At 37.7% G+C, this 12545-nt stretch overlaps 1 protein-coding gene and 1 pseudogene across 1 annotated transcript in view; one reads left to right on the top strand and one right to left on the bottom strand.

Moving 5' to 3' along the window:
* The window catches only part of LOC127676347 (ubiquitin-conjugating enzyme E2 G1-like), a 1073095-nt pseudogene that overhangs the window by 383383 nt on the left and 677167 nt on the right, over nt 1-12545 (bottom strand).
* The window catches only part of LOC127676345 (mis18-binding protein 1-like), a 64078-nt gene continuing 58511 nt past the window's right edge, over nt 6979-12545 (top strand). The window contains exon 1 of the mRNA XM_052172282.1: nt 6979-7068. The gene's annotated coding sequence lies outside the window, so the exon portion shown is untranslated. The remainder of the gene's footprint in view (nt 7069-12545) is intronic.

Below are 12545 nucleotides of genomic sequence, written 5' to 3'. Positions count from 1 at the left end.
GCCTCAAGGAGGATACTATCAATTCTGTATTTTATAGATGTGTTTAATCTACATTGCCATTCTAAAGTACAGGTGAGCAATATCCTCCAAAACTGATGCTAAAGTGATGATGGGCAGTGATTTTGAACCCACAGAGATCATTGGTGACAATAGAGCCCTGCATAAATGTGTGGTATCCTAAGAATATTAGCACGTGCACCTTACTTACCTGTACCTTCACATCTGAAGAGGTATCTCCATTCAAATGGGGATAATACAGTACAATGAAAGTAGCACAATTGCTAGAAGACAAAAGACAAGTACAGAATCTGGGGTAAAGGCTCATAAGAGCATTTGTTTTTCTCTTGCAGGATGTATATGGTGTTCCACAAGGATTGCCTGATAAGAGAGGATCTGATAACCTCTTCTGGCAGCTGAGGGAACTGATTGCAGAATGGCTATCTCAATATAGTTGGCATAAAAATTAAAAAAAAAAACTAGAAAAAATCCAAAAACTAAAACAAAAAGCACCACTCATTCATATAAAATAAATATAAAAATATACATGAACAACAACACAAACAGCAAAAGAATCACATCAAATACATTATCAAGTCCAACATCAACTACATGACATAGAAGCTCATTATCTCTGTTGTGAGGTTATCATTGATGCTATATTACAAGGAAAAATTAGCAAATTTGTCTGCATTTCTGGATTTTTTTTTATACTGCCTTGTGAATGTTTGTATTTCCTGAGTATCTGAAGAGTAAGGTGACTGTATTTCTAATTCATGAGTCCACAGTGCCAATAATGAATGTAGGTTACAGAGTACTATGCTTTAGGGATAACAATAAACATGACAGTATGACTAGAGTATCATAAAGTGTGTAGCTATGGAGTGTGCCTCATTCTCCAAATAATAGACACAATTCCTTTAGTATCCCTATCTGGCTGGGAATTCACTATGTAGACCAGGCTGCTCAGATCATATTGGGAATGAATTTTGCCTGTGTGTTCTGAAGTTACAAGAGTATGACAGCACACTTAAATAACCAAGATGGTCTTAAGGGTGAGGAAATAGAAATAAAATGTCTACTTATAATATTAGAATTTTTAAAATGTTTGTTTTTCCTTTTTTTGTTTACTGGCTTGTTTACATTTCAAATGTTATGCCCTTTTTCTGGTTCCCCCTTCCCAAAAATCTCCTATTTCATCCTCCCTCCCCTGCTTCTATAAGGGTGCTTCTTCACCCACCCCCCTTCCACCTCCTTGCCCTCAATTGCCCTATTCTGGGGCATCTATTGAGCCTGCATAGTACCAAGGACCTCTCCTCTCATTGATGCCTGACAAGGCAATCCTCTTCTATACATGTAGCTGAAGTCATGTGGACTCCTTGGTTGATGACTTAGTCCCTAAGAACTCTGGGAGGGAGCTCTGGTTTGTTGATATTGTTGTTCGTCCTATGGGATTACCAACCCCTTCAGTTCCTTCACTCCTTTCTCTAACTCCTCCACTGCGGACACTGTGATCTGTTCAATGATTGGCTGCCAGAATCCACATCTGTATATGTCAAGCTCTGGAAGAGGCTCTCAGGAGAGAGCTTTACCAGGCTCCTTTCAGCATGCACTTCTTGGCATCCACAACAGGGTCTGTATTTGGTGACTGCATATGAGATGGATCCCCAGGTGGGGCAGTCTCTTGATGGCCTTTGCTTCAGTCTCTACTCCACCCTTTGTCTCTGTATTTTGTTACCTTTTCTAAGATGGACCAACACACCCACTCATTGGTCTTCCTTCTTCTTCAGCTTGACGTAGTATGTGAATTGTAGCTTGGATACTCAGAGATTTTGGGCTAAAATCCACTTATCAGTGAATGCATCTGAGTCAATACCTTGAGCAGACTTGGATGCTAGCACTTTTTGTTTTGTTTTGTTTTAGTAGTTCAATCATAAATACACATTTACAATTACAAAGAGATTCTTCTGAACCATACCACCTGAAAGAAAGTCTGTTTAATCATTGATAATTTAGATATGACCTTTAATGTCTCTTTTTTTGTTTTTTGTTTTCTTTCATCTGGTGGACATTATGTTTCTAGGAAATGATTTTTACATACAGAATGCCATCCTGTAGAACTTCATGAAGGGATTGATGCCAAGGTATGGCGTCATCCTTAATGTCACAGAGCATTTTATTTGCTTCATCACAGAATAGAGTGGTACAATGTATATTTATGGTCTTCAGTTTAATCTCTCATTTTTCTATTATTGAACATAGATATTTTTAATACATTATATTCTGATTACAGTTTCCAGTAAGTGGTGAATATAATATATCCAGAACTTGCAATGCATCTTCACACAGACCAATGATGGAGAATATCAAAGTCATGTTTGGTAAAAGATAAGGATTCTTGCTGATCTAATTAATAACAAAAAGCAATACCAGAAAAAAAACTCATATCTTCTTGATGGTATTCTAAAACAAGGCACGATGATGAATAAGGGAGATGCTTGAAACAAAAAATATCAATTGCAGTAAAGTTTGTACTATGGGACCTGCTAAACTTCTAAATAAATGTCTTTATATAAGCCTCATAAATGAGGGATCTGTAGAGCTGAATACAATTTAAGAATTTCTAGATATAGGGCACTATGATATGACAGGATATGATGGGATATGATGGGATATGATATATTTTGTATTTGAGTAAATCAATAAGGAGTTTGATCTACCTCTTAATGCCATCCTTGATCTATATTGCAGTCCTATTGAATAAGACACTATAAAATAATATTGGAGATGTAATCCAGCAGATACATTTTAAATTCTTTCTTAAACTACATATAAAATATACAACATATTCTCCTTATTTTTTATTATTTAAAACCAGTTTATACATCAATCATCTTAATAATGTTGTGTACTTTGAGAAGAAAATAATACATAAAGAATTTTGTTTAACTTTTATACTTATATTTTTTCATACCTTGAAATTATCATTAATGAATACTTAACCATGTCTATAGCTGAGGATTCTTTATCTAATATTGAGAATTAAATTATTTCAAAACATATATGATTTTTTGTTTTTTTCAAGACAGGGTTTCTCCGTATAGCATTGGCTGTCCTGGAACTCAATCTGTAGATCAGGTTGGCCACGAGCTCAGAAACTCACCTGCCTCTGCCTCCCAAGTGCTGGGATTAAAGGTGTGTGCTATCACTGCCCAGCAACATATATGATATTATTAGGCATAGAAAACAAGCATAAAATGTTAATACCTGAACCCTTAAGGATTATATGGTTACATTCTCAAAAATTGACCATATTATTGGACACAAAACAAACTTCAGTAGATACAAGGACTTTGCATTAATCCCTATGGGACTACCATGGATTTAGGCTGGTATTCAATAATGAAAATAACAACAGAAAGCCCACATATACTTGGAAGCTTAACAGCTATCTACTCTATGAAAACTTGGTCAGAGAATAAATAAATAAATAAAAGCGTTTTTTTTTTTAATTCAATGAATATAAAGACATGGCAGATCCAAAATATAGTACAAAATGAAAGCAGTGCTAAGAGAAAACTCACAGTTCTGAGTGCCTCCATAAAGAAAGTGGTGAGAACATACACTAGTACCTTAACAGCTCATCTGAAAGCTGTAGAAGAAAAAGAAGCAAATATACACAAGAGGAGTAGACAGCAAGAAATATTCAAACTCAGGGATGAAATCAACCAAGTAGAAACAAAAACAACTATACAAAGAACCAAGAAAACCAGGAGCTGGTTCTTTGAGAAACTCAGCAAGATAAACTCTTAGCCAGACTAACCACAAGGCACAGAGATCATATTCAAATTAACACAATCACAAATGAAAAGGGAGACATAACAATAGAAAGTGAGGAAATTAAAAAAAGTCTTAAGATCCTACTATAAACGCCTATATTAAAAAAAAAAAAAAACAGAGAAAAAGGAGAGAAGTGATTGGAGAATGGGTGGAGAGGAGAAGGTTTACAGGACATATGGGGAGGGGGGATCTGGGAAAGGGGAAATCATTTGGAATGTAAACAAAGAATATAGAAAATAAAAATATTAAAAAAAAAACTCGAAGAAGTGGAGTAAATAGAATAATTTCCTAGACAGAAACCTGGTGACAAAGATAAATCAGGATCAGGTAAAACATCTAAAGAGTCCCAGAATATTTAAGGAAATAGAAGTACTCATCAGAAACTTCTCTATCAAAAAACAAAACCAAGGTCCAGATGATTTTAGTTCAGAACTCTATCAGACCTTCAAAGAAGATCTAATAGCGTTTTACACTATTCCATAAAATAGAGACAGAAGGAATACTACCCAATTCTTTCTATGAAGCTACAGTTACACTGATACTTACACCACAAAAAGACATGGTAATAAAGAAAACTACTCACCAATTTCCCTTGTGAATGTCTATGCAAAATTACACAATAGTATACCCACAAACCGAATCCAAGAACACATTAAAATGTTATTCCAACAAGAACAAGTAGGCTTAATCTCAGGGATTCACGGATGGTTCAATATGGAAATGCATCAACATAATACAAAATATAATCAAATTAAAAATATAAACAACCAACACGACCATCTTATTAAATGGTGATAAATCATTTGACAAAATTCAACACCCCTGCATGGTAATAGTGGTACAAAGATGAAAAATTCAGGGTCCATACCCAAACATAGTAAAAGTAATATGCCGCAAACAAATAGCCAATATCAAACTAAGTGGAGAGAAAATTGACGCAATTCTACTAAAATCAGGCAATAAATTAGACTGCCTTCTCGCTCCTTATCTATTCAATATAGTACTTAAAGTTCTATCCAGAGCAATTAAATAACAAAAGGAGGTGAAAGGGATAAAATTTAGTAAGGAAGAAGTCAAGGTATCACTATTTGCAGATGATATGATAGTATAGTTAAGTGACTCCAAAAATTTCACCAGAGAACTCCTTAACCTGATAAACAACTTCAGAAAAATGTCTGGATAGAAAATTACCTAAAATAAATCAGTAGCCTTCCTCTACACAAAGGATAAAAAGGCTGAGAAAGAAATTAGGGAACAATAACCTTCACAAGTTTATCAAATAATATAAAATGCTTTGGTGTTACTCTAACAAAGCAAGTGAATGATCTGTATGACAAGACTTCATGCTCATAGATTGACAGGGTTAATATATTAAAAATGGCCATCTTGCAGAAAGCAACATATGGATTTGATGTAATCCCCGTAAAAATTCCAAATCAATTCATAAGAGTTAAAACGAGCAATGTGCAAATTCATCTGGAATAACTAAAAACCCAGGATAGTGAAAACTATTCTCAGCAGTAAAAGAACATGTGCGGGAGTCATGAGATTGCACCTCACACCAGTTAGGCTAAGATCAAAAACTCAGGTGACAGCAGATGCTGGAGAGGATGTGGAGAAAGAGAAACACTCCTGCACTGCTGGTGGGATTGCAAGCTGGTGCAAGCACTCTGGAAATAAGTCTGGCAGATCCTCAGAAAACTGGACATAATACTACCAGAGGACCCCACTATATCACTCCTGAGCATATACCCACATTACACCCCAGCATGTAATAAGGACACATGGTCCACTATGTTCACAGCAGCCTTATTTATAAAATCCAGAAGCTGGAGAGAACCCAGGTGTCCCTCCACAGAAGAATGTATACAGAAAAGGATTTACATTTTCACAATGGAGTGGTATTCATGTATAAAAAAAGACTGAATTCATGAAATTTGCAGGCAAATGGATGGAACTAGAAAATAGCATTCTGAGTGAGGTAACCTAGACACAAAATTACACACATGGTATTCACTCCCTGGTAAATGGAGCCCAATAGCTCACTATATCCAAGATACTATTCACAGACCAAATGAAGCTTCAGAAGAAGAACAACATAAGGAGAACAACATACCAACCAACCATGCCCCTCATACTCCCAGGGTCTAAACAAACAAACAAACAAAGTATACACATGGAGAAAACCATTCCTCCAATTGCATATGAAGCAGAGGATGACCTTGTAGGGCTTCAACGGGATAAGAGGCCCTTGGTCTTGTGAAGACTTGATACCCTATTGTAATTCCAGGGCAGTGAGGTGGCAGTGGGTGGTTGTTGGCAGGAATACTCTCATACAAAAGAGGAAGGACGGATGGGATAGGGAGTTTCTAGAGGAGAAACAGGAACAGGGATAACATTTGAAATGCAAAAAAAGAAAATACCCAATAAAAGAAAAAAACAGACTTGAGGAACCAGTGTCACCAAATGCGCACTGCAGCCGACATCTACCGAGAAAAGTGGTTTATTCTACTATGGTGCTCAGATTCTTGGAAATAAAAGAAAATCACATTTCCAGTGGGGATCATGCAAACTAAACGCTAAAATGCGGATATAACTTCATGCTCACTCTACTTCTCGGGAGCAACTTTATTTTCCTTTTCAGCCCTAAGAAAAGCTAAACGGCAAACTGAAAGAAAAAACAAATTCTTTCAAACTCTTTTAGGCAACTTTCTCTCCTCAGAAATGAACTACACAGAGAAATAAACTGCTGAGCAAGCACAGCCTAAACCTAACAAGTGTAGCCCGCAAGGGTCAAACTTAGTAAATTGCGCAGCTCTCTGGAGTCAACATTGTGGGCTTTCCCCCTCCTCACACACAGCCCCGCCCCCCGCTGCCGCGGAGCATCACGAGAGGAGTGGCGGGGAGCTAATAGGTGCCTGCCCTGTGGAGAGAAACAAACTGCACGTGCAGCCGTGGGGCGGTCCTTGGTCAGAAGCCTTGTCCAGTCCAGGCGGCACGTGGCACTGTTTACCGGAGTCCCTGAAGACGCTCCGTGACCCACGTCTGAGCTAGCCAATCCCAGGTGCCGGTGGGCGGGCTCTCGGGATTTGAAACCCAGTGCTGTGGTCTGTGCTGGGGAAGTGGATGTGGAAGGCTCGTGTCTGTAGCTCTGCGGACACGCGTGGGGCCCCTGCCCCGGCCTCCGGCTTGGAGCCGAGCATCACGGCTGGTGCTGCTGCCCTCACCCAGGTAGGGTTGACACACAGATGGCCCACCAAGCCGCCCAGTTCCTGGAGTCAGTCCAGGGCCTGCTGGAGCCTAGACCCCTGCTTTGTTAGCCTCAGGCTATGCCTGTTAGCCGGCTTTGCCTGCTAGAGCTCTGGCGTCCTGTAGCGACCCGGGCAAAAAAACCTCCTGGCTGGGTTGGCACCCCGATGGCCCTCGAACAGCCCAGGGTTATGTTTGTGTACCTTAGTCTGTCCGATGGCGGGAGGCAGAGTTCTGAAGATGCTTACCTTTTCTTTTTTCTTTTCTTTTCTTTCTTTTTGTTTTTTCTTTTTTGAGACAGGTTTCCCTGTGTAGCCCTGGCTGTCCTGGAACTCACTCTGTAGACCAGGCTGGCCTCAAACTCAGAAATCTGCCTGCCTCTGCCTCCCAAGTGCTGGGATTAAAGGCCTGCGCCACGACCGCCCAGCTTAGCTTTTTTTTTTTTAAGCAGGATCTGTAGTTTGCTTTGCTCTGTGGCCCTCTTGGAGGCCTGGAACTGCGATCCTCTTGCTGTCTGAATAGCTGAGTCTGTGGACCTTGTGCCACAGGCCAGCTTTTATCTGTCCTTAAGATTTCTGTCGGTTGATGCAGATTGGATTTGTTTTCATCTTATTTTCATTTTAAGAAAGATTTGTTTATTATATACAACTACATAAAATACGCACACTGTGGCTGTCTACAGACAAACTAGAAGGCCTTGGATACCATTACAGGTGGTTGTGAGCCACTGTGTGGTTGCTGGCAATTGAACTCAGGACCTGGAAGAGCAGTGGGTGCTCTTAACTGCTGAGCCTTCTCTCCAGCGCCTTATTTGCAGTTTTAATTTGTGAAGTGTTTCATCAGACTGAAGAACATAGAGTAGGCAATCCATACTTTGCCAATTTTCCCTGTCATTGTACAGTCAATTCATTTTTATTTTTGAGATAGTGTAGCTTTATTGTCGTTGTTAGTGCATATTACTAACTACCATCACTGCCCACCTGTTAAATATACATCTATTGAGTGCTAAGGCTCAATATGGTCATATAGTTCAGTGGTCTTATGCATACTTGAGGCCCTAGGTCAGCCTCTTACAGTGCTAAATTAAATAAATTAATGAATGAATAAAGTACATCAGTTCATAGCTGCTGAGCTAAATTTTGTGGAAAAAAATTACATGTTTTTTCTGTCACAGGACCATACTTACAAGATATACATTTGTCAGCTGCTGTTGAAAAATACTTCCAGTAGCAGGGCTTGGTGTTGAACACCTTTAATCCCGGCCCTCAGGAAGCAGGCTAGCCAGAGCTACACAGAGAAATCTGGAAAAATATTTCTCTGCAATCCCTCTTATAATAAATCATTAGGTAAAGTAGGACTTTATATATGGCTTTTCAAGTTGCTTATTTGCCTTTTGAAAGATAAACATTTTTAAATTTTTTGAGACAAAGTTTCATAGGTAAGGCTGGCCTTGAACTTACTGGTTTGTTTCAGCTTCCTGAGTGCTAGAATTACAGGTATGTGCCACCATGTCCAGTATTTATTTGTACTTTCCATGATAGATCTTTTCCTGCTTAGTTGATATAAAAAGTTACTAGAATTATTATAAATTCCGTAGTAAGAGATGTTATAAATCCTGACTAATATGTTCTGGGCTCTTAGATTGTAATATTAAATTTCCATGTATTAAATATAATACATTGTTCTATACTTGGAATTTTTATTTCTAGTTACAGAAAATAAAATTTATGCAAATAAACAAACCAGATGTGGTAATACATGTTTACGGTCCCAGCACCAAGAAGGGTAGAATAGGAACAGTTCAGGGTTGATGCCAGCCTGGACCATAAAGCAATCTGTGTCTCAAGAAAGAAAGAAACAAATCTGAGACCTAATATCTAATATGTTTAAATTAATAATTTTTTTCCAAAAATTCTAAATAGCAGTACATGTAAAGAATTATGCTAAAAATAAATTCCTTCTTTATTAGAAGTTTTCAACTAGCATTTGAAGAGCCAAAAGAGGCAGGAGCACAAAAGAGCCAGGCCATTTTAATAATTGAATGAGTATTTCAACATTTACTTTGATCATTATTGCTTCTTACTTAAACATTTTAAGTGCATAAAAGGAAGTATACTTGTCAAACTTTTTTGTACCCTATATAGCGTAATGCAGATGTCATTCTCTTTATGCAAACACTGCATTGGAACTTTAAAGAGTTATGTTTGAATAAATTCCACTGCAGCAGTAGAATGCTTTTATAGCATGGTCAAGGCCACATCTTGGTCGTCCTTCTTCTTGAACTTCATATGGTCTGTGAATTATATCTTGGGTATTCTGAGCTTTTGGGCTAATATCCACTTATCAATAAGTGCATACTGTGTGTTTTAGGACTGGGTTACCTCACTCAGATGATATTTCCTAGTTCCCTTCATTTGCCTAAGAATTTCATGAAGTCATTGTTATTAATAGCTGAGTAGTACTCCATTGTGTAAGCATACTACATTTTCTGTATCCATTCCTCTGTTGAGGGACACCTGGGTTCTTTCCAGAACTTCTAGCTATTATAAATAAGGCTGCTGTGAACATAGTGGAGCATGTATCATTGTTACATGTTGGAGCATCTTTTGGGTATATGCCCAGGAGTGGTACAGCTAGGTCCTCAGGTAGTACTAGTCCAATTTTTTGAGGAACCACAAGACTTGATTTCCACAGTGGTGTATCAGCTTGCAATCCCACTAACAATGAAGGAGTGTTGCTCTTTCTCCACATCCTCTCCAGCATCTGCTGTCCCCTGAATTTTTCATCTTAGTCATTCTGACTGGTGTGATGTGGAATCTCAGAGTTGTTTTGATTTGCATTTCCATGATGACTAAGGGTGTTGAACATTTCTTTAGGTGCCTTTTGGCCATTTGAAATTTCTCAGATGTAGAATTTATAAAGATTTTCCCAATCTGTTGGTTGCCTTTTTGTCCTACTGACAGTGTCCTTTGCCTTACAGAAACTTGGCAGGTTTTTGAGGTCCCATTTGTCAATTCTTGATCTTAGAGCATACACCATCGGAGTTCTGTTCAGGAAAATTTTCTCTGATGTGTTCAAGGCTCTTCCCCAATTTCTATTCCATTAGTTTCAGTGTATCTGGTTTTAATGTGGAGATCCTTGATACACCTGGACTTGAGCTTTGTACAAGGATATAAGAATGGTTCCATTTGAATTCTTCTGTGTACTAACCACCAGTTGAAACAGCACCATTTGTTTAAAAATGCCTTCTTTTTCAACTGGATGATTTTAGCTCATTTGTCAAAGTTCGAATGACCAAAGGTGTGTGGGTTCATTTCTGGGTTGTCAGTTTCATTCCATTGATCTACCTGCCTTTCACTGTACCAATACCATGCAGTATTTTTGTTTTTTATTTTTTTATCACTATTGTTTTGTAGTACTGTTTGAGGTCTGGGATGGTGCTTCTCCCAGAAGTTCTTTTATTGTTGAGAATAGTTTTGTTTTTTGTTTTTGTTTTTGTTTTTGTTTTTAAGATTCGTTTATTTATTATATGTAAGTACACTGTAGCTGTCTTCAGACACTCCAGAAGAGGGAGTCAGATCTCGTTATGGATGGTTGTGAGTCACCATGTGGTTGCTGGGATTTGAACTCAGGACCTTTGGAAGAGCAGTCAGTGCTCTTAACCACTGAGCCATCTCTCCAGCCCCTGAGAATAGGTTTTGCTATCCTGGATTCCAAATGAATTTTCAAATTGCTCTTTCTAACTATATGAGGAATTGAGTTGAAAAGGAATTGAGTTGATTTTGATGGGGATTGCATTGAATCTGTAAATTGTTTTCAGCAAGATGGCCATTTTTATTTTATTAATCCTGCAAATCCATGAGCATGGGAGATTTTTCCATCTTTCAAGATCTTCTTTGATTTCTTTTCTCTGGGACTTAAAGTTCTAGTCATACAGATCTTTCACTTGCTTGGTTAGAATTACAGCAATATTTTGATTTTAATATTTGTGACTATTGTGAAGGGTGTCATTTCACTAATTTCTTTCTCAGCCTGTTTATCCTTTGAGTAGAGGAAAGGTACTGATTTGTTTGAATTCACTTTATATCCAGCCACTTTGCTGAAGTTGTTTATCAGGAGTAGGAGATCTCTGGTTGAATTTTTGGGGTCACTTTAATATACTATCATATCATCTGCAAATAGCAATGTTTTGATTACTAAAAAGTCTTTAATTACTTTATTTCTTCCTTGACCAAGTTATTATTGAGTAGAGCATTGTTCAGCTTTCATAAGAATGTGGCCTTTTTGGGTGTTTTGTTTTGTTTTTTATATTGAAGAACAGCCTTAATCCCAGGTGATCTGATAGAATGCATGGGATTATTTCAATCTTCTTGTATCTGTTGAGGCCTGTTGTGTGGCTGATTATATGGTCAATTTTGGATAAGGTACCTTGAGTTGCTGAGAAAAAGGTATATTCTTTTGTTTTAGGATAAAATATTTTATAGATATCTGTTAAATCCATTTGGCTCATAACTTGTGTTAGTTTCACTGTGTGTCTGTTTAGTTTGTTTCCATGGTGAGAGTGGGGTGTTGAAGTCTCCCACTATTATTATGTGAGGTGCAATGTGTGCTTTGAGCTTTAGTAAAGTTTCTTTTATGAATGTGGGTGCCCTTACATTTGGAGCATAGATGTTCAGAATTGACAGTTCATCTTGGTAGAATTTTCCTTTTAGTATGAAGTGTCCTTCCTTATCTTTTTTGAGTACTTTAGATTAAAAGTTGATTTTATTCGATATTAGAATGGCTACATCAGCTTGTTCTTGTGACCATTTCCATTTGCTTGGAAAATTGTTTTCCAGACATTTACTTTGAGGTAGTGTCTGTGTCACTGGTGCATTTCCTGTATGCAGCAAAATACTTGGTTCTGTTTACATATCTAGTTTGTTAGTCTGTGTCTTTTTATTTGAGAATTGAGTTCATTGATATTAATAGATATTAAGGAAGAGTGATTGTTGCTTCCTGATATTTTTGTTATTAGAGGTAGAGTTATGTTTGTGTGGCTATCTTGTTTTGGGTTTGTTGAAATATGATTACTTTCTTGCTTTTTCTAGGGTGTAGTTTCCATCCTTGTGTTGGAGTTTTCTGTCTATTATTCTTTGTAAAGCTGTTATTTGTGGAAAGATATTGTGTAAATTTGGTTTTGTCACGAAATATCTTGGTTTCTCCATCTATGGTACTTGAGAGTTTTGCTGGGTTAGTAACCTGGACAGGGATTTGTGTTCTCTTAGGATCTGTATGACATCTGCCCAGGAGCTTCAGGTTTTTAGAGTCACTAGTGAGAAGTCTGGTGTAATTCTGATAGGTCTGCCTTTATATGTTACTTTACCTTTTTCTCTTACTGCTTTTAATATTCTTTCTTTGTTTAGTGCATTTGGTGTTTTGATTGTTATGTGACAGGAGGAATTTCTTTTCTGATCTAA

Source organism: Apodemus sylvaticus, chromosome 1 (assembly GCF_947179515.1).
Source record: "Apodemus sylvaticus chromosome 1, mApoSyl1.1, whole genome shotgun sequence".
Taxonomy (NCBI): domain Eukaryota; kingdom Metazoa; phylum Chordata; class Mammalia; order Rodentia; family Muridae; genus Apodemus; species Apodemus sylvaticus.
This window is presented reverse-complemented; position numbering and strand designations above follow the sequence as displayed.